Genomic DNA, 19,178 nt, shown 5'->3' with positions numbered 1-19,178 from the left:
GCTTCATTTGGTCGTCGGATTTTGTTATCTATTCCAAACCTACCAGATGCTATCATAGTAGGAATGATGGTCTGTTGTTTCCTTTTTTGACAAGGATTCATAAAGCTCTGAAGTGTGACTTGTTAGGGCTATGATAGCACTGATGAAGTACAGTTAAATGTTGGGGGGTCTTCAAGGATTTCCATGTAGAGAACAATCTTAGAACTCTTAGCATTCCCCTTTAATCCGCCTGGAGAATTCAGGTTACCTGTCTTGACTACTGCTGTCACCTAGCGGGTGCCAACTTTGTTTCTAATCTATCTTGCTAATAAGCACTTCACATTTATGATCTCAGCTAACAGAGTAGGTATTACTGCTACTTCTTTATAGACACGAAACCTCTAGTAACTTAAGGGTCACACAGCTACGAGTGGGGGAGCCAAGCACAGTTTTCAACGTTATTAGGCAATATGCACTGCTTCTCAATCAAGGCCTCTCTCAGAAGTCATTGCCTGTGAAGTCTTTGCTGAGACATGCCTCTTCTGTAGACTCTCCAGCCTTCTTCACTTAGAGGTTCAGGGTTGTATTTGGGCTCGTTCTTTCAGAAGTTTATTTGTGTGATTTAGGTGAGGTTTTAGCTGTCCTGTAATCTTAGGGTGTCTTGCCTATAGAAAGAAAATGAATGGCTCCAGCAGAAGTAATTTCGTCTTGGTTTTCTGAGGGATGTGCCTAACCCGTGAAAGTCTTCAAAGCCGTAACAGTTGAAATGCTCTTGCAATAAATTATTGTCCCCATTGTGGGTTGTCTGCATATATAGTTTTAGCAACTTTACTACAGACCTTGCATTCTTGCACTCAGAATTGCGATTAAGAAGTTAGGCATGCTTTCTTTCTCTTTGGTTCCTAGAGTCCTGTCAGGAGGCTTTCGCCCAACCCTGGCAGGAGATGGAAACATTCTTTTCTCAGGAGACTGGTCCAAGAGAAAAGACAGATTCTAACATTCTAACACTCTAGCCAAGTGGCTGACTCTGCCCAGCACGTGGGTCATCGGGTCACCCGCATGTACAGGGCTCCTTGTCACCCGCGTGTACAGGGCTCCTTGACGACCAGGTGTTTAAAGACAGCCCCTGCAACAAAGCAGAAACAGGCCAGTGGGACTCCATCAAACTGAACAGCTTCCGCACAGCAAAGGACGCCATCAACCAAACAAAAGGGCAACCTGTAGAATGGGAGAACATACTTGCAAATCATATTTCTGATAAAGGGCTAATATTGAAAATCTGTAAACAACTCGTACAACTCAATACCAAAAGAAAAAAAATCTCGTTAAAAGAAGGGCAGAGGATCTGAGTAGACATTTTCCCAAAGAAGACACCCAGATGGCCCACAGGCATATGAAAATGTGCTCACCGTCACTCATCATCAGGGAAATGCTAGTCAGACCACAGTGAGCTATCACCTCACAGCTCCTGTCAGACTGACTGTTCTCAAAAAGACAGGAAATAACAAGTGTTACTGAGGACATGGAGGAAAGGGAGCCCTCGTGTACTGTCGGTGGGAATGTGAATGGTACAGCCGCTGTGGAAAACAGTGTAGCAGTGCCTCAGAAAGTGAAAAGTAGAATCAACCATACGATCCAGCAATTTCACTACTAGATATTTATCCAAAGAAAGCAAGAACACTCATTTGAAAAGATACGTGTATACTATAGCATTATTTCCAATAGCCAAGATGTGGAAACAACCTAAGTGTCCATTAATTAACGAATTGATGGACAAGATGTGTGTATGTGTCTGTGTAATATACACACCCATGTACATACGTACATTGGAATATTATTTGGCCACAAAAATGAAATCTTTCCGTTTGCAACAACGTGAATGGATCCTGAGGGTATTATGCTACGTGAAGGAGTTCAGAGAAAGACAGATACTGTATGATCTCACTTATGTGTGGAACCTAAAAAACCAACAAATGGACAAGACAAAACTAGGTCAAAGAGCAGGATGGTGGTTGCTAGAGGGGAGGGTGTAGGGGGTGGGGGAAGGGGCTCAGGAGTCACAGTATTCCAGTTATAAGTAAGTTGTGGGGATGTCATGTACAGCATTGTTACTCTAGTTCATAATAACATGGTACTGAACACCTGCAAGTTGCCAAGAGAGTAAATCCTGAATGTTCTCATCACAGGAAAAAAATTGTTTTATAACTTGGGGTGGTGACGGTTGGTGACTAGACTTAGCGTGGCGATCATTTCCGTAGTGTGCACAAATATCGGATCATTACATTGTACTCCCAACACTGCTATGTTATGTGCCAATTATGTTTCAATAAAAAAATAAACAAAGACAGGCTTTGCTTTCAAAATGTGAAGCCCAAACACAGAGAGGGAGAAAAGTTTTGAGCAACAAAGATGAAACAACAAGCAGAAGGAAAGAACAAGATAAAACATTTAAATCTCAGTAGAGGATCTCCAGAGAGCTAAGGGAAGATACTGTATTCATGACAGATCAGCAGAATTCTTTTTTTTTTTTTTTTTTTTTGAGACAGAGATTGACAGTGCGAGTGGGACAGGAGCAGAGAGAGAGGGAGATTCCCAAGCAGGCTCTGTGCTGACAGCACGGAGCCCGATGTGAGGCTTGAACTCTCCAACCGTGAGATCGTGACCTGAGCCGAAACCAGGAGTCAGACGTTTACCTGACTGAGCCACCCAGACTCCTCCAGAATTCTTTTTATAAAAAAAATTTTTCTTTTAATGTTTATCTTTATTTTTGAGACCGACGGAGACAGAGCATGAGCGGGAGAGAGGCAGAGAGAGAGGGAGACACAGAATCCGAAGCAGGCTCCAGGCTCCGAGCTGTCAGCACAGAGCACGATGCGGGTCTCAAACTCGTCAATTGCAAGATCATGACCTGAGCCGAAGTTGGACGCTCAACCAACTGAGCCACCCAGGCGCCCCCAGAATGCTTTTTAAAAGTACAGTCAAAGTCAGAAAAATTAAAAGTACCAAAGCAGACATAAACTCCATAAAAGCAGTGGGAAATAATGTGGAAGATATCTTGCAGAACATGTATGGGAAAGAAAAATGAGGGCGAAAAGAAAGAAAGTAGAATGATGAACTCTGAAGGTCCAATATCCAAGTAACAAGAGTTGTAGAAAGAGACAAGAGGATTAAACCACCAGAGACATGATGCAAGAACATTTTCTGGAGGCAAAGGGTGAGAGTTTCCAGATTGCAGGTTCCCAGACCCTGAGGCCCCACGCTGCCTCTCCTCCTTCTTGCAGCAGCCCTACGGCACCTGTGCAACCGTGATGTGGTAACGGAAGGAGTGAGGGCTCCTCCTTTACAACTCTTACTACTGTTGCCACGTTTTCGTAGTACTTACTACAGTTGTAAGTAAGTGATCACGTGTGTGCGCATCTCTCTTAACCGGGCTGGAAGCTCTCCGGGCCGGGATTGTATGCATATGCACACCCCTGTCCCAGTGCCGAGCCTCGTATGTGGTGAAATCCATAGTTTCAGACTGAATTAACCTAAGGGCGGTGTGGCACGTCCATTTGCCTGCGGGGACAGGCACGAGTGAATGAGGCCATGAAGCAGCGAGCCCGTGGAAAAGCATGCGGTAGCGATCACCAGTCCGGCTGGCTCTTCGCCGATGACGGCGGGGTGTGGTAACAACACGATGGGCCGGTACCGTGCTGCCACCCTGCTGTGTGTCGCCGTGAGGGAGTGAGGCCCGATAGCGACAGGGTTTTCACGTGAAATTGCACACCCAGCAGACCCAGCAGACCCAGCAGACCCAGCAGCGGCAGGGTTTGGTGAGCAAGTTCACGGTCTCAAGGTAGACTGGCTTTGAGTCTTTGCACTGGGCCTTGTGGCTTTGGGCAGGTCACGTGTCTCTGTCCCCCATCTGGAAAGTGGGGACAAATAAGGTGAAAGTGAGGATTAAATTATTTCATTTTTAAGTGCTTAGAACAGTCCTGGCGTGGTAAGTGCTGCATAAATAATTACTTAACTCTGGAAGCGCCGCCCCTCCCTCCCTCCACCCCCCCCCCCTCCCCCCATACAGACCTTCCTGTCTCAGGAGCAGCTTTTCCCTTAATGAAGTCCAAATCAGTCTCTGCACATGAGGGAAGTCACTCTTTTATCATGTGCAGCACTTTGACTCCATGGCAGTGGGGGGGGGGGGGGAGTGCGGGGCTTTGCCACTATGCTGTTTTGCTTTGGCAGAGTGCTCCCCAAAGAGAGTACCCGTGGAAACATTTCCCCAGAGGTAAATTTATGTCTCTTTCTCGGTTACAAAGAGTCGGTTATAATTATGAAACGATAGGGTTTTTTTTAAATTTTTTTTTTCAACGTTTATTTATTTTTGGGACACAGAGAGACAGAGCATGAACGGGGGAGGGGCAGAGAGAGAGGGAGACACAGAATCGGAAACAGGCTCCAGGCTCCGAGCCATCAGCCCAGAGCCTGACGCAGGGCTCGAACTCACGGACCGCGAGATCGTGACCTGGCTGAAGTCGGACGCTTAACCGACTGCGCCACCCAGGCGCCCCTGAAACGATAGGGTTTTTAAAAAGACTTCAGAGAGTCCCAGCCAGAATATCAGCTGCTTCCCCCCACCCAAGCCTGAAAGCGGATGGGGCCCGCCAAGCTTTACTCCCCTTCCCAGAGTAGTCGTCCAGACGCCCAGCCCCCTCCTCCCCCGTCCTGACCTCCAGGCACCACGCAGCTCCACTCCCGTGAGTTCAGGCGATTAGGCCTGCGTTGTACCCAGTATCTCATACCAGACTGAATTAACGGTTCTATTTCTTGCTCATCCCCCTTCGTCAGACAAGCTCTATCTGCCCCTCTTGTGTTCTGTATCTCCACAGACTGGTGGCTCTCTGCTGCTCAGTGATCTGAGCAAGAAAAATGGTTGCTGACTTTCCTTTAATCTTCTTTTTTTTAATTTTTAAAATATTTATTGATTTTTGAGAGAGAAAGGATTGTGAGTGGGGGAGAGAGAGAGAGAGAGAGAGAGAGAGAGAGAGAGAGAGACACAGAATCCGAAGCAGGCTCCAGGCTCTGAGCTGTCAGCACAGAGCCCGACGCAGGGCTCGAACCCATGAACCGCAAGATCATGACCTGAGCCCCCCGGGCGCCCCTGCCTTTCCTTTAATCTTATGCATGCAAGTTAGTCCAACCCCTATGCTTTTGACTTTTCTGCGGCTCTCAAATGTTTCCACTTCGTGGGCCATGGTTAATGTTGCCCGGGTTGTAACAAAAGCTTTCTGATTGGTCTGCACGGACTTACTTGCTGCCCGGGTGCATATCCTGACACCAGCCAGGCTCCCACCTGCCTCTGGAGCTGGCCTTGTCTCCGTTCCCTTCCGTTTGAATTAAAGCCACGTTGGCCTTTGCATTGACTACCTGGATCGTTGACCTCTCCCGGCAGACATGTCTTCTGTTGGGTTTGACGTACCTATTCTCCAGATCCCAACTTGGACCAAGTCCTATTCTGTAGGAACTCGACCATGCCCCGAGTCTGGGTGATGCTGTTTTCCCAGCATCTCCCTCAGCACCATGTTCTTCGTGTACTTGTCTGCGATGGTCTTTCTAATGAGGGCCGTAGGGGCAGGGACTATGTGCTGTCCTGATGATCGGTCTGTCTCTTTATTCTGTCCTGATGTCCAGGAAAGCACCTTATACGTAGTCTAGTATAATACTTTGGTCGGGGGTGGGGATGAACTGGTAAATCATAATGTAACTTGATAGTTTTGATACAGGTGTCGCGGTGCTGTGTTTCCCAGACAAAACTTGCACAGGGGTCACGTGGTGATTTTGAAGCCCAGATCCTTGCGAAGTAGGTTTGTGGTGGGATTCTTACCAACTCTGGATGCTGTCTGTGCTGCTAGTCCGTGGACCGGGCTCGGAGGAGCAAGTGTCTGGTGTGGAGACGAGAGCGGGCTGTGGTGCCGGCACGCATAGCTGTGTGATGCTGGGCCCGTCGCTTAGCCTCTCGGAGCCTCGGGGTCCGGGCTCACAGTCGGAGCTACCGTACGGGGCGGGTGTGTGGATCAGACGGACCCAGTGAATTACCAGAGCGGCCCTGCCACGTAGTGGCTGGTGTGCAGGTGTTTGCTGCTTAATTGTTGGCATCATCTTCCTCGTCATACACACGACGCACTCTGGGTCACGTGGTCTTTGTCCATGTGTTTCTATTTAATCCTTGTGATAGTCCTGTGAAATCAATGCCGTCGCCACACTGCAGTTCAAAAAATAGGTCAAATGACCTGTTGACATACTAACAGAGTGTATTTGTGGAGCAGGACTTAAAGCCAACCCAGAGTCCTAGCTCAGCATCGTGATGCCTTAGCTACTCCTAATGTAACTTGTCACGCAAAGTTCTAAATGAGATAATACACACTACGAAACTGCTTAGGTACCTGATGCATTGGCAATATTCAGTAAAAGGCTTCTTGTGTTTTTACCTTGTAATACTGGACTCAATTTTGTCTTTTTTTTTTTTTTCTCTTTAAGTAAGCTCTACTCCCAGCGTGGTCCTTGAACTCACAACCCTGAGATCTAGTCACATGCTCTACTGACAGAGCCCGCAAGGTGCTGCAGTTTTGTCTTACTGAATAGAGGCTTAGCATATACTGTTTTCGAGGAAAGTGGGGTTTTCATTAAGTAGTTACTGAACATCTGCCAGGTCGCCTGGCCTGGTTTCCAGTCAGTGTGTTTGTTGTGTGGCCTTCACGTGCCACCCGGCGGGGCCGGCAGGAGCACCCCGCATTCTCTTCAGGCGGGCCCCCACGTCTTTGTCCCCCTGGCAGCAAAGTGCCGAGAGTTCCTTACGTTTCCTGTGTGCACCTCCTTTCTTCACACGCTCTCCGGATGCTCTCACCGGGCTGTTCTCCCCCCCCCCACCCCCCCGCGGCACCACATCGCCGGCTCAGGGCGCAGCGGCTCTTCCTTGGACCAGCTAGTGGGGGTGACCCCTTCCTTGACTTGGTCTCTAAGCCGTGCCTCTGGGATTCCCTCCCAGCCCACCGGCTGCAGCGTCTTCGTTTCCTCTGCTAGTTACTCTTTCTTCTGTCTCCAAACATCACAGACACGACGCTTCACTGTCTGTGACGCTCTCAGGGCTCAGGGCCCCAGTACAGGGCACAGCGCCTAGCAGGGCTCATTGCAGGGCACCAAAGAGCCAACTTTGAAGGGACGCTAAGAACAGGAGGTACCAAGGAAATGTGGGGAGCGTGGCAGCTCGGTTAAGTCAGAGTGCTGAAGGAGACGGGCGCTTGGAGCCGGTGCATGCCGTGTGCTCACGTCTACAGAGAAGAGGTTCGTTTCTTCTTGGCTGGATTGGTAACTGTGGCTCAGGCAACAATTTTGGCCAGTGCTCTTTAGTATTGCACGTTGCTTTTGGTCAGTTATTGCAGAAGAGCCTTCTGGCAGAAACTTTTGTTCTCATTTTGTAAATAAAGGCGTATAATCGAAGTAAAGCACGTGTACTATGAAGTGACTCATGTATGTATCCTGGTAATAGATTTTACTGGTCCCTCCCCTGTCCGTGTTTACGGTGTTACCAGCCCCCACAGCCTGGCTCCTTTCAGTCGGTGCCCCTGGGAAGCTAGCCAACGTTGATTTCTACCACCGTGACTCAGTTTTGCCTATTTTGGGAGTTGATATTCTCTTTGGCCAGTCGTAACATCTGTGAGATTGATCCATGTTGCCGTGTGTAGCACTCACTCGTTTCTCGTTGCCATGTGGCCTTCCGTTTAAGAGCACAGCACAGTTTGTTTTATTCTTGATGGATGTTTGGGTGGTTCCCAGTCTTGAACTGCATGTGTGGTGCTGCTCTGAATGCTGCGTGTGTCTTCTGGTGAACACGTGCCTGTGTTTCTCTCCGGCACACGCTTGAGGGAGAGATGGCCGGTCAGGGCGTGTGGAGCTCTTCGGCTAGCGTGGAAACTGTGTCCCACGCGCCTGTGTCAGATTGCGGCCCAGCCGGCAGGCTGTGGAAGCTCTGGCTGCTCCGCGGCTTTGCCGTACTTAGCATTGTCGGTTTTTAAAGTTTTGGAGCGATAGAAAAATTATACTTAAAAAACATTTTTTTTAAATTGAGATCAAATTTACATAACAAAATTTCACATAACACGACACTGTCCTTTTTGGAGTGTACCATTCCATGGTTTTAAGTATGCACACAAGCTTGTACATCCGGCACCACCGTCCAGCTCCATTGCCGGTCGACCCCCAACCCCCCAAGCCTCTGGCGAGCGCTCCTCTACCGTTGGTCTCTCTGGATTTTCCCGTCCTGGAACTTTCATATAAATGGACCATGCAGTATGTGGCCTTTTCTCTGGCTTCTTTTATTTACCAGGATGTTGTCAAGGTTTGTCCACGTCGTAGAGGTGTCGGTACTTCATTCCTTTTTATGGCTGAACACTCTGCTGCTCCACCGTACGGCTAGGCCAGTTCGTTCATCCACTTGTGTTACTAAATGTCACCGTTCTGTTAGAGTAGAGAAGATGGAAATTATTAAGCAGCATCTTTACATTTGTGTCCTTAAAAAATTTTTTTAATGTTTATTCTTGAGAGAGAGAGAGAGAGAGAGAGAGTGAGATAGAGAGAGAGACAGAGCATGAGTGGGGGATGGGACAGAGGGAGAGGGAGACACAGAATCGGAAGTAGCTCTAGGCTCTGAGCTGTCCACACAGAGCCTGACGTGGGGCTCAAACTCGCAAACTGTGAGATCATGACCCGAGCCTAAGTCGGACACTTAACCTACTGAGCCACCCAGGAGCCCCTATATTTGTGTGTTGAAAAGACCTCTGGTTGACTGGCTGCAGTTATCAAAGTTTGCCTTGAGCACGTGGATGGCCGTCTGGGAAGGCAGCTTCAGTTACTTGGAGGTGCTCCTGGAGGTGCTCCTAGAAATGGTGGAGTGTGTGTGACATGTTTGTCTGTCCTGTGACTGGCTGGTGCCCTCTTGGAAGCCCCTCTTCTTTAGTTAGGCCACTTCTGGGCCATTTTCCTCATCATGGTTTCTCCAAACTCCCTTTTTGTCCATTTCAGTTCCTTGTGTTGCTCTAGCTTTAACTGGATCTTTATTTAGCTCAGCACAGTGGCTTTGTTATAATATTTAAATACCTAGCTCTCCACCAGCAGAGGAAGTTGGTAACACAACAGTTGCAAGAAACTGTGAAGTTGAAGAAACAGCCTCGTTACGGCTGGTTTTCTAGTTGGCTTAGGCCTGAGAGAAAAAGTCCCTTGGAACACGTTGGTCCCTCTTGGATTCCAAAGTGGACTTTTTTGGGGGGTGATCCATCAGTTATTTCACTTTTCCTAAATTATTTGGCCAGGATCCCTATCGTAGAGTTCCATCTTGGATCCAGTAAATAGTCGAGAGGAACTAGAACATCTAAGACTATGAGTCAGTGAACTTTTTGCCGGCGAGTTGAGCCTTTAGAGCGTGCACTGCTTTGGTTGGTACATGTGCCATAGCTACCTGTGACGTATGGATCCCGCGCTCTAGATTGGGAACTCCCAGCCAGTGTAGAAATCCTCATACGTACATACTGGTGACCCTTCCCAGCAAAATTTCACACCAGACTATTAATAAATAGAATGCAAGTAACTGGAGAGTTCATTTTGATCATTAATTCTGTGGTTCTGTTTTGAGGGGATACAAATACATTGCACGTGATGACTGGTTTTTAACAATGAGTCTGTACTTAAGTTGGTCTGGGTGGGGAATACAAACACCCTGAGAGAAATAAAGAGATCACGTACTGGTGTCTGTGGCTCTGTGAGGAAGGATGGTTGGCCCAGACTGTTGATCTCTAGGCTCATAGTTTTTCCTGTTCCTCATATTCCCTGAGCTCTCTTGGGGCTCAAGGAGCTATCAGTATCATTGGCTAGTTATGGGGCCCAGAGCCTAGTTAGGTGTCTTGGGGTTAATAATATTCTGGTACTGCGGATAAAAGGAAATGTGATTCTCAGTTTTGGGGTGAAATGCAGCACCATTTGGGTTCATAGGTTTAGTTCAAAGGTTCTTGCTAGAAAGTTTTAGAGATAGAGGTGTCTGGGGGGCTCAGACGGTTAAATGTCCACTTCTTGATTTCGGCTCAGGTCATGATCTCAGTGTTCAAGGCTGACAGCTCAGAGCCTGCTTGGGATTCTCTCTCTGCCCCTCCCCCCCCTCCCGCTTGTTCGTTTTTTTTTCTTTCTCTCTCTCCTACCCTACCCCCCATCTTCTTTCTCTCTCTCTTTCCTCAAAATAAGTAAATAAACATTTAAAACAGAAAAAGAAAGTTTTAGGGAGAGAGAATCAAATAGGCAGTTGGACAGATTGTTGGCTAATGTGCCTGTTCTGGAAAAACAGGGAACGGGAAAGTTAGGAGGGCAGAGAGGACTGGAGCGGCTGTTGAACAGTTGAGTAGACTGAACCAACAAGAGAAAGATGTCTACTGTCGTTCGCTTTTGTTGGGGCCATTTGGGTTATCTAATTTAAGTCCTTCTGGATTCATTAAGTCGAGCTGGGCAGCGGTCTTCATGAGACGGGAAATACTAGAAGCCATAGTATGGCCTCCGGGATGCTCCGTTTACCCTCACGGGTGTTAGTGTAGGCTTCACACATAATCGGTGTGGTTGAAGACACTGTCTCAAATAAGTCATTATTTCCTGTCCCATTTTTAATTAGAGGTGTCTTCAGAGAAAACCCCTTTGTTTTCATAGCATGCCAAAATCGTAAACAACCTTGAAGGCCTATCTCCCCTTGCTGTCGATTTTTAACTTTTAAGCCTTAAATGGGAGGGCAGGTGCCCATAGGGGCCGTCAGCATGGCCACCTGAGCACACGGAGGTGGCTTCTACAGCAGAGCAGTCTGCTTAGGAAATCCAGCTCAGAGTGTACCTTGATCACTTTTAACATTGTAAGTTGACAAAGCACTTGTAAAGCAGAGTTTTGTTTTTTCCAAGTCCCCAAATGAGAAGGGTTTAGCAGTGTTAGGCATGCCCAGTGCAGGACGTGACTGTAATATCAGGGAAGGAAAGGATCCGTTTTCCATCTGGATCACAGGACAGAATCTCTTTAACATTTGCTTTAGGAGTTGAGCTACTTAGATATATGGAAAAGATTATTTCCAATTATTTCTAGGTTTTCCTCCTTTTATAAGATAAGGGAAGAGATCATGTTGTTGTCGAGTGGCTCCAGTGGCCGTTTGACTGCCACGGCTAGCTGGTGTGCATCAGGTCCTTTGAACTTACTTTTCTTTCTAGCATTCATAACCTTTCCTTGTTTAGTAATTTTAACATACCTCTATCTTTCTGAGTTTAAATATGAGCAAGGAGGTTATGATGCACTTAACATGTTTAACTTTCAGTTTAAAACCTATTCATCTTACCAACACTTGTTAAGTGGGTTTTCTGAATAACAGATATGTTTATTTACTTATTAAATGTTTATTGATTTGAGAGAGGGAGAAAGAACAAGCAAGCAGGAAAGAGACAGAGACACAGAGAGAGAGAGAGAGAGAGAGAGAGAGAGAATCTTAAGCAGGCTCCACGCTGGCAGCACAGAACCTGGGAGGCTCAATTCCACGAACCCTGAGATCGTGACCTGAGCCGAAATCAAGAGTCAGATGCTCAACCAACGGGGCCGTGCAGGTGCCCCAGTAACAGATATGTTTAAATAGGTAAAATGTAAGTAAGACTGTATGTAACTCAGCACAAATGGTATTCTTTGTATTTTGCCATTCCTCATTTCCTTAGGATCTTTTTTTAAGTCTCCAAAAATCATTCACCAATTACTTTCCAGGTCTCAATATTAATGATCTTAGAGATTAATTTAAAGTTTATATGAAAAATGAATGTCGAGTATTATCAGAAATATAGTAAAATTTTTACAGTGATACCTCAAATAAAGTAAATGATGTATTTAATTTGCCATATTATCTGAAATTCAGAAAACAATCTTTAAGTTTATTTATTTTGAGAGAGAGAGAGAAAGCGAGTTTGAGTGGGGGAGGGGTTGAGAGAGAGAGAGAGAGAGAGAGAGAGAGAGAGAGAGAGAATCCCAAGCAGGCTCTGTACTGTGAGTGAGAAGCCTGATGTAGGGTGTGAACTCACGAATCGTGAGATCATGACCTGAGCTGAAATCAAGAGTTGGACGCTTAACCGACCCAGCCACCCAAGAGCCCCCCAAAACAATTTTTAAATAAAGACATTAGTTGAATTATTATACAGGCAGCCCATGCTTGGCATGGTTCTAGAATGTACAAATATCCATTTCTGTGGCTTAGTTAAATGATACTAATCCTCAATAGAATGGTTCAAATTCAGTTTAACACATATCAACTGTGAGTAAATGTGTAAAGTACAAACTCAGTCTACAGATCACTACGTACGTAAGAGATGTGAAGTGTGATCAGTGGCCAGTCACGCTACCTCTGTCACAGTCTGTTCGTGACTGGCCACTGTGCATCTGCTGCTCAGTTTATACACAGCGAAGTGTGTGGTTGCGTTGCCCTCTTCTTTGCCAGTGATAAACCCCTGTGACATTTTATAAAAATGGATCATCAAAGGGAGGAATTGACCAAGAAAGATGAAATGAAGAATTGAAACAAGAAGTGGTAACACTGGAAGTGATGTTGTGCTTACATGTGAAGGTGAAGGGCGCCTGGGTGGCTCAGTCGGTTGAGCGTCCGACTTTGGCTCAGGTCACGATCTCATGGTTTGTGAGTTCGAGCCCCGCGTCGGGCTCCGTGCTGACAGCTCAGAGCCTGGAGCCTATTTCCGATTCCGTGTCTCCCTCTCTCTCTCCGCCCCTCCCCTACTCGCGCTCTGTCTCTGTCTCTCAAAACTGAATAACCGTTAACAATTTTTTTATAAAAAGAAAGAAGATGTGAAATTGGTGACTGTGTAGTGAGAATGGGAGAGGCCTTGGTTTGCGTGAAGCCGCCATAGGGACCCGTAGACACAGTTTCATTAACTTGGCCAGTGGATCAGGGAGTTATTTCAACTTTTAAAGCCTGTGTGGGGAGTTTGGATAGGCTATAACGTGACAAGTGGAGATCGTGCCGATGCAGGAACCCGGCAGCTGGCGGGAAGTGAAGAGTAGCGGGTGTGCAGGTGCAGTGGGGCAGATACGCCGTGCAGACTACTTTGCAGGGTCCCAGCTGAAACAGAATTACAGAAAAAAAATAGACTGTAGGAACATTGACTTTGCTGTTGATTCAGACTGTCTAGTTAATGTGGTCAAATGGGCTTGGTAAATAGAGGGGGACTTGCTGACATAAATGAAGAAAACAGTTGTGACAAAAAAGAGCATGGCCCTGAGGGCTTCACCGTAGAGGGGTTTTTGGAGATACACTGAGCGTACCAGGGACGAGATGTTAGATGCTGGCCCAAAACTTAGAAAGGAGTGTGACAATTTGCCGAGGCAACGGAAAGACTCTTGCTCTGTATCTTCTGTTCTAGAACGAGGTGAAGAAGAGGCAGGTGTGGTTCAGACCACGTTTGTCAGGTCATCTTACGGTTCTGCGCCCCTGTGCACAGCGAGAAACCACCTGTACTGACTGTAGTTTGAATCCATGTTCTGTCAGTTACCTGGTGCTGATCATAAGTCATCCCAACACTTAATGTCCTAAAATGACAAGAATTACTTACTTTGTTCCGATCTGCAGTCTGGGCAGGGCTTGACAGGGACAGCTTGTCTCTTTCCCCCAGGTGGTCGCGAGGCTGGCCCAGCTGGGAGTTCACTGTCAAGGGGTCCACTGTCAGGGTGCCGCTGCCTCGCGGCCGGCCGGGAAGTTGATGTTGGCTGTCAGCCCGACACTCAGCTCAGGCTTTGGTTCACGGAGCTCCGTTCTTGGGCCGCTTGCGCTTCTGGATAGCATGGCGGTCCCATTTCATGAACGAGCATCCCAAGAGAACCAAGGGGACCTAGTTTGCCTCTTAATACCTAGCATAGGATGTTTCTTAGCCTAGTCAGAGGCTCCCCCAGATTTGAGGGGAAGGAAGGAACAGAGACTCCACCTGTTGAAGAGAGATCCAGAGTCACCTTGGAAGAACAGGGTTGGGCATGGGAGGTATCGGTACAGCTACCCTTGGAAAATAGAAGCTGCCACTTACTGATGTATATATTTAAGCAATGTTAGCTTCTCTGTTAAGTAAAATCAGTGTAGGAAATTTAGGGTGTTCAGGTTAGGTTTTTTATGAGTGAAGAAACCCAGATCTTGTGTGAAAGAACAAAATTTGGGAGAAGAAAGTTTTTATACCAGTCTAGTTTGTTTAAGGGTTTACTTTAACTAGGATCACCACCAACTTCTTAAAAATTCTCCAGACTTGTTTATGTCTTCACTTTTTTTTAATTTAGTTGTATCGGTTTGCATTCTTTGCAGTTTCTCTCAAGTTCTGGCAAGCTTCTCAAGTTTTATTGAAGGGCCAGCATATTTCAGGTGTAATCAGTTTGCTGTCTTGGTGGGGTCTCACCATGCAAGTTCCCGGGTGAATTCCCGAGTGAGTACCATCTCAGGAAGTCTGGACATGTTTGTTCTTTCTCTTTTGCATGTGCTGTTTTATGGGACGTTTGTATCAGACCGTGGGGGTGGAGGTGGTGCTCAGAGCAAACTCCAGCGTTTCCCAATACCTTGTTTCCTGACACCCTGACTTGGGATTGTCCTTATTCCTCCAAGAGAAGAAAAAGGTGGGCCCCAGGACTTCTTGAGGTGTCTCCTGTGTTAAAGAGAGCGCTGAGGCTCTGCTGGTCAGCAGCGAGGTCAACACTCCCTTTACAGGAGGCCCTGGACCCCCGTGCGGTGTGCCAAGTCAGAGCCCTCTGATGCCTCAGTGGGGGCGCAGCAAAGTGTGCACGGCAGGCTGGCATTGGTGCTGGAATTTCACCATTTATGACAAAATTGGGGTAGAACTTGGTGTAAGCATCTGGCTAGAAACTTTCATAGTGATTTGGCAGTAGTTTTATGTTTAAAATTTTTTTTAACGTTTATTTATTATTGAAAGACAGAGACAGAGCGTGATCAGGGGAGGGGCAGCGGGAGAGGGAGACACAGAATCTGAGGCAGGCTCCAGGCTCCGAGCTGTCAGCACAGAGCCTGACGCGGGGCTTGAACCCACAGACCGCGAGATCATGACCCGAGCCGAAGTCGGACGTTCAACTGACTGAGCCACCCAGGCGCCCCAGTAATTTTATGTTAAGTGACTCTGATGATAGAAATTTTGTGCTTTTTGTCTTTTATTTTTAAATTTCATTTTCCTAGAAGTTCCTTCTCATTGCATCTTACGTAAGTATTGATCTGTGACAGGCTGGAAATCAGAACTGGTCCTTTGCCACAGGTGGTCCAAGACCCTTTCACGTGGGTCTGTGCCATGGGCAGCTCATCTCAGTTTGTACAGTTTTTTCATTTCCTCTTCTTTGACAGGTGTTTGGAAAAGATCATTCGTAGCGTGCACAGGGAGCAGCAGATGCCTGTGACCGATTAGCCTTGAAAAGTTCTAGAAGATAGAACTGGCCACAGTTCACAGAGGGCTGTGGTTGCCGAACCCCGCAGGGTGTGCGTCTCTGTGCTGACTTGGTGAAGGGCTTTTTTCATTTAGAGACGCAGAGACCGGCAGCCCCGGCTGTACAGCTTTAGCCACGGGTGAAAAACAAATACGGGAGCACAGACAACACAGGGAACTGTCAGTTGTGGGAAACAGAATAGTCAGTGTCGCCAAAAGCCTCTCTTGGGACTTCTCATTCCACGGTGGAGACCATCCCTCACGCTGACTAAACCAAAGTCTTGTGACTTTTTGTGGTTTTGTGACCGCCAGAGAGGTGGCCTCGATGCCAAGATCTCAGAATCCTCAAGACCCACAAAAAGACAAACATGAATGCCACCAGTAGGGGAGGTGGGTGGTGGTTAACACAATCTGATACAGAACTGTCTAGAAGAGTCACGGAAGGCTTGATGGTGGAAATATTGCCAATTTGAGACTTCATAGCACAAATAGGATTTTTGACAAACAGATGAAAGAACTAAACTGTAAAACAAAATCACATTTTGTCATGAAGTGCTTTGCTCAGGTCATAGAGCAATGGTTTCTCTTCTTCAACATGATCTGGCCGACTCCTTAAGGACTTATGAAGGATTTTGCTATTGATTTGGGGCCATAGGAGTATATTTGTGTAGTGTTTTTGGTGTGGCTTCTTCTCCATTGACACACTGAGTATTAGGAGTAGTGATTTTCATCGCTAGAATGTCAGCTCTTCTGAGCACTCTGGAGATGTAGTGTTTCCTCCCAGGAATCAGTTGGTACTGTGTTTAGTCATCCTTACTGTCTAGTTTGGGGAGCAAAAGAGATTGCTCTAGCAATCCGAAGTGTAGTTGATTTTGTTGGATCGTCCAGCAACCTTGCTATATTCATTCATTAATTCCAGTAGTTTCTCTGTATGATCTTACAGATTTTTTTCATACATAATCATGCAGTCTGTGAATAATGATACTTTTATTCCTTGCTTCTCACCCGGTGTTTAACTTCCCTTTTCGCCCATGGAACCTGGCTAATAGGGCTTCCAGAATGATGTCAGTCAGAAGCGGTGTGGTGGGCGTCCGTGGCCTTACTCTATTTGTGGAGGCCCGGCAGGGGGCTCTTTCCCGCCAGTATTTCATTTTTTAGTGCAGATAGTCTCCATCAGATCAAGGAAGTTTCTTTCTTTTCTTACTTTGCTAAGAGTTTTTATCATGAGTGGTTGGTAAACTTTCCAGATGTTTTTTTTTTTGCATATGTTAAGACAACTATGGTTCTTCTCATTTCTGAAATATGATGAATTAATTGCCTTTTTAAAAAATTAAGACCGTTTTTTAAGAGCAGTTTTAGGTTTACGACAGAATCGAGGGGAAGGTACAGAGAGTTCCCGTGTGCCCCCTGCCCTGGTACATGCATAGCTTCCCACGTTACCAGCATCCCCCCCTACCCCCAGAGTGGTACATGTGTTACAGTGGACAAGTCTACACGGACACATTAGGATCACCCAGAGTCCATAGTTTACCTTAGGGTTTCCTCTTGGTGGCGTAATGATGTGAGTTTGGACAGGTGTGTCATGACAGGTATCGGTCACTATCCAGTCATACTCTTCTCCCTGCCCTGAAAATTGTCTGTGTTCTGCCTGTTCATCCCTGTCCCCCCCCCCCCCCCGGCTCTGCATCCACTGACCATTTTACTGTCTCTGTGGTTGGCATGTAGTTGGAATCATACAGTATGATCGGCTTCTGTCACTGGTAATATGCATTTAAGGTCCCTCCAAGTCTTTTCATGGTTTGGTAGCTCACTTCTCTTTAGCCCTGAATAACACTCCATTGTCTGGCTGGACCACAGATTGTCTGTTTGCTTCCAGCTTTTGCTGTTGTTAACAATGAATATTAAGCCACCTTTGTATCCCTTTAATGAATCCCTTTTGGTCATAATATGCTATGTTTAAATATGGAATGCTTAAATTTGCTAATATTTTGTTAAGATTTTTGCACCTGTGTTTATAAGTGAGACTGAGTTGTGCCCTTTCCCTTATTGTCCTTGTCTGGTTTTCTGTCACTGTTTTGCTGGTCTCATAAAATAGCTTGGGATATGTTCCCTATTTGTTCAGTGGAAGAAGTTGTGTAAGATTAATATTCTTCCTTAACTTGTTGGAAGAATTCAAATATTCGTTTGTGGGAAGAATTTTAATCACAGGTTGACCATTTTTAACGGAATAGGTCTATTTAGACTTTGTGTTTCTGTTTTGGGTTTTGTACCGCAGCACTTTCCACGGCTTGAGCTGCACTTTGCGAAGAGCTGTGTGTGTGTCTCGACTCTCGTATTCCATGGCATGAAGTCGTTCACGGTACTCTCTTCCTAATATCTCGTACTGTGTTATTACCTCTTGCTCTCGACCTTCTCCTTCTGTTGTGCTTCATCATCAGTATTGTTAGTTTTTTCCTTCTCTCCTTCCTTGATCAGGCTTGTTGGATGCTGTCAGTTGAGTTGTTTATTTATTTATTTATTTATTTATTTATTTATTTTCAAAACAACCTTGATTTTGTTTGACTTCTAAATTGTATTGTGAGATATGGATTTAGATACTTAACTTCCAGTCTTCATTTCTGATATATGCATTTAAAAGTATAGGTTTTAGGGGTGCCTGAGTGGCTCAAGTGGTAGAGCACGTGACTCTTGATCTCAGGGTTGTGAGTTCAAGCCCCATGTTGGGTGTAGAGATTACTTAAAAATAGAACTCTTAAAAAGAAAAAGAAAAAGCATAGATTTTAATCTAAGCACAGCTCTGTCTACATGTAGTGTTGATCTTTCTTTTAATTGTAGCCTCGAATTCAAAATACTTTGAGTTCCTCTTTGGCTAATGGGTTACTTGAAATACATTGCTTCATTTCCAGTCAGTCGGGGATTTTATAGTTATTTTGTTGTTGTCAAGCTTAATGCTAGCCACGGAATATACTCTGAATAATTTAGTCCTTTGGTATTTCTCGAACCTTACTCTTTCACCTGGCTTGGGGTCAGTTTTAGCGAATGCCTCACGTGCGTATTTAGTGGGTGCTCCCCGTGCAGAGGTGAACTGTGCTGGGGCGTAGTGCTTTCTGCTGGTTAGACTGACGTTACCGGTCACGCTGGTCATGTCCTCTGCACCGGACGGAGGTTGGGAGGGGATAACCGCTGGACTCCTGGCCCCTGCTGCCGACCTTCAGCTTCGCTCAGCTGCCGCCGGCTCCCTCTGGGCTTAGTTTCGGGACTGGTGACTGTCTTAGGGGACAACTAGCAAAGTGTGTGACTCAGTTCTCCACTCTGTCCTGCTCACCAGAGTCCTGGGGGCCCCGTGCTCATAACTGGGTCTCTCACTGTCAAAAGCCCGGCTGGGTTCTCCCATCCGTGGCTCTTTGTTGATCTTCACGCTCTTGAAGGCCCAGAATTGGCATATGCCCTTTTTGATAAGTCATCTCTTCATGTCTCCATCTGTGTCCCCTGCTGTCCTGGTTGCCTCACGGTGTCTCAGACTCCCAGCTATTGTTTGGGCTGGTTTTTAATGTGACTTATCTGAGTTTTCTCAGTGGGAGTGTTAGTCTTGGCCAAGCTATTCCCTCACATTCAAATGGAAGTCCTCCTGTCACACCAGCAGACATTTATTTGTTTACTTTCTGGTTTAGTTTTGTTCTCAGTTGTGACCTGTCT

At 46.3% G+C, this 19,178-nt stretch overlaps 1 protein-coding gene across 27 annotated transcripts in view; it reads left to right on the top strand.

Annotated features, from left to right (window-relative positions):
• Positions 1 to 19,178, top strand: part of PTK2 (protein tyrosine kinase 2) — a 258,384-nt gene that overhangs the window by 70,740 nt on the left and 168,466 nt on the right. The gene's annotated exons all lie outside the window — the stretch shown is intronic.

Source organism: Felis catus, chromosome F2 (genome assembly GCF_018350175.1).
Source record: "Felis catus isolate Fca126 chromosome F2, F.catus_Fca126_mat1.0, whole genome shotgun sequence".
Taxonomy (NCBI): Eukaryota; Metazoa; Chordata; class Mammalia; order Carnivora; family Felidae; genus Felis; species Felis catus.
Note: the sequence above shows the minus strand (reverse complement) of the source record. Positions and strands in the feature narration are given on the sequence as shown.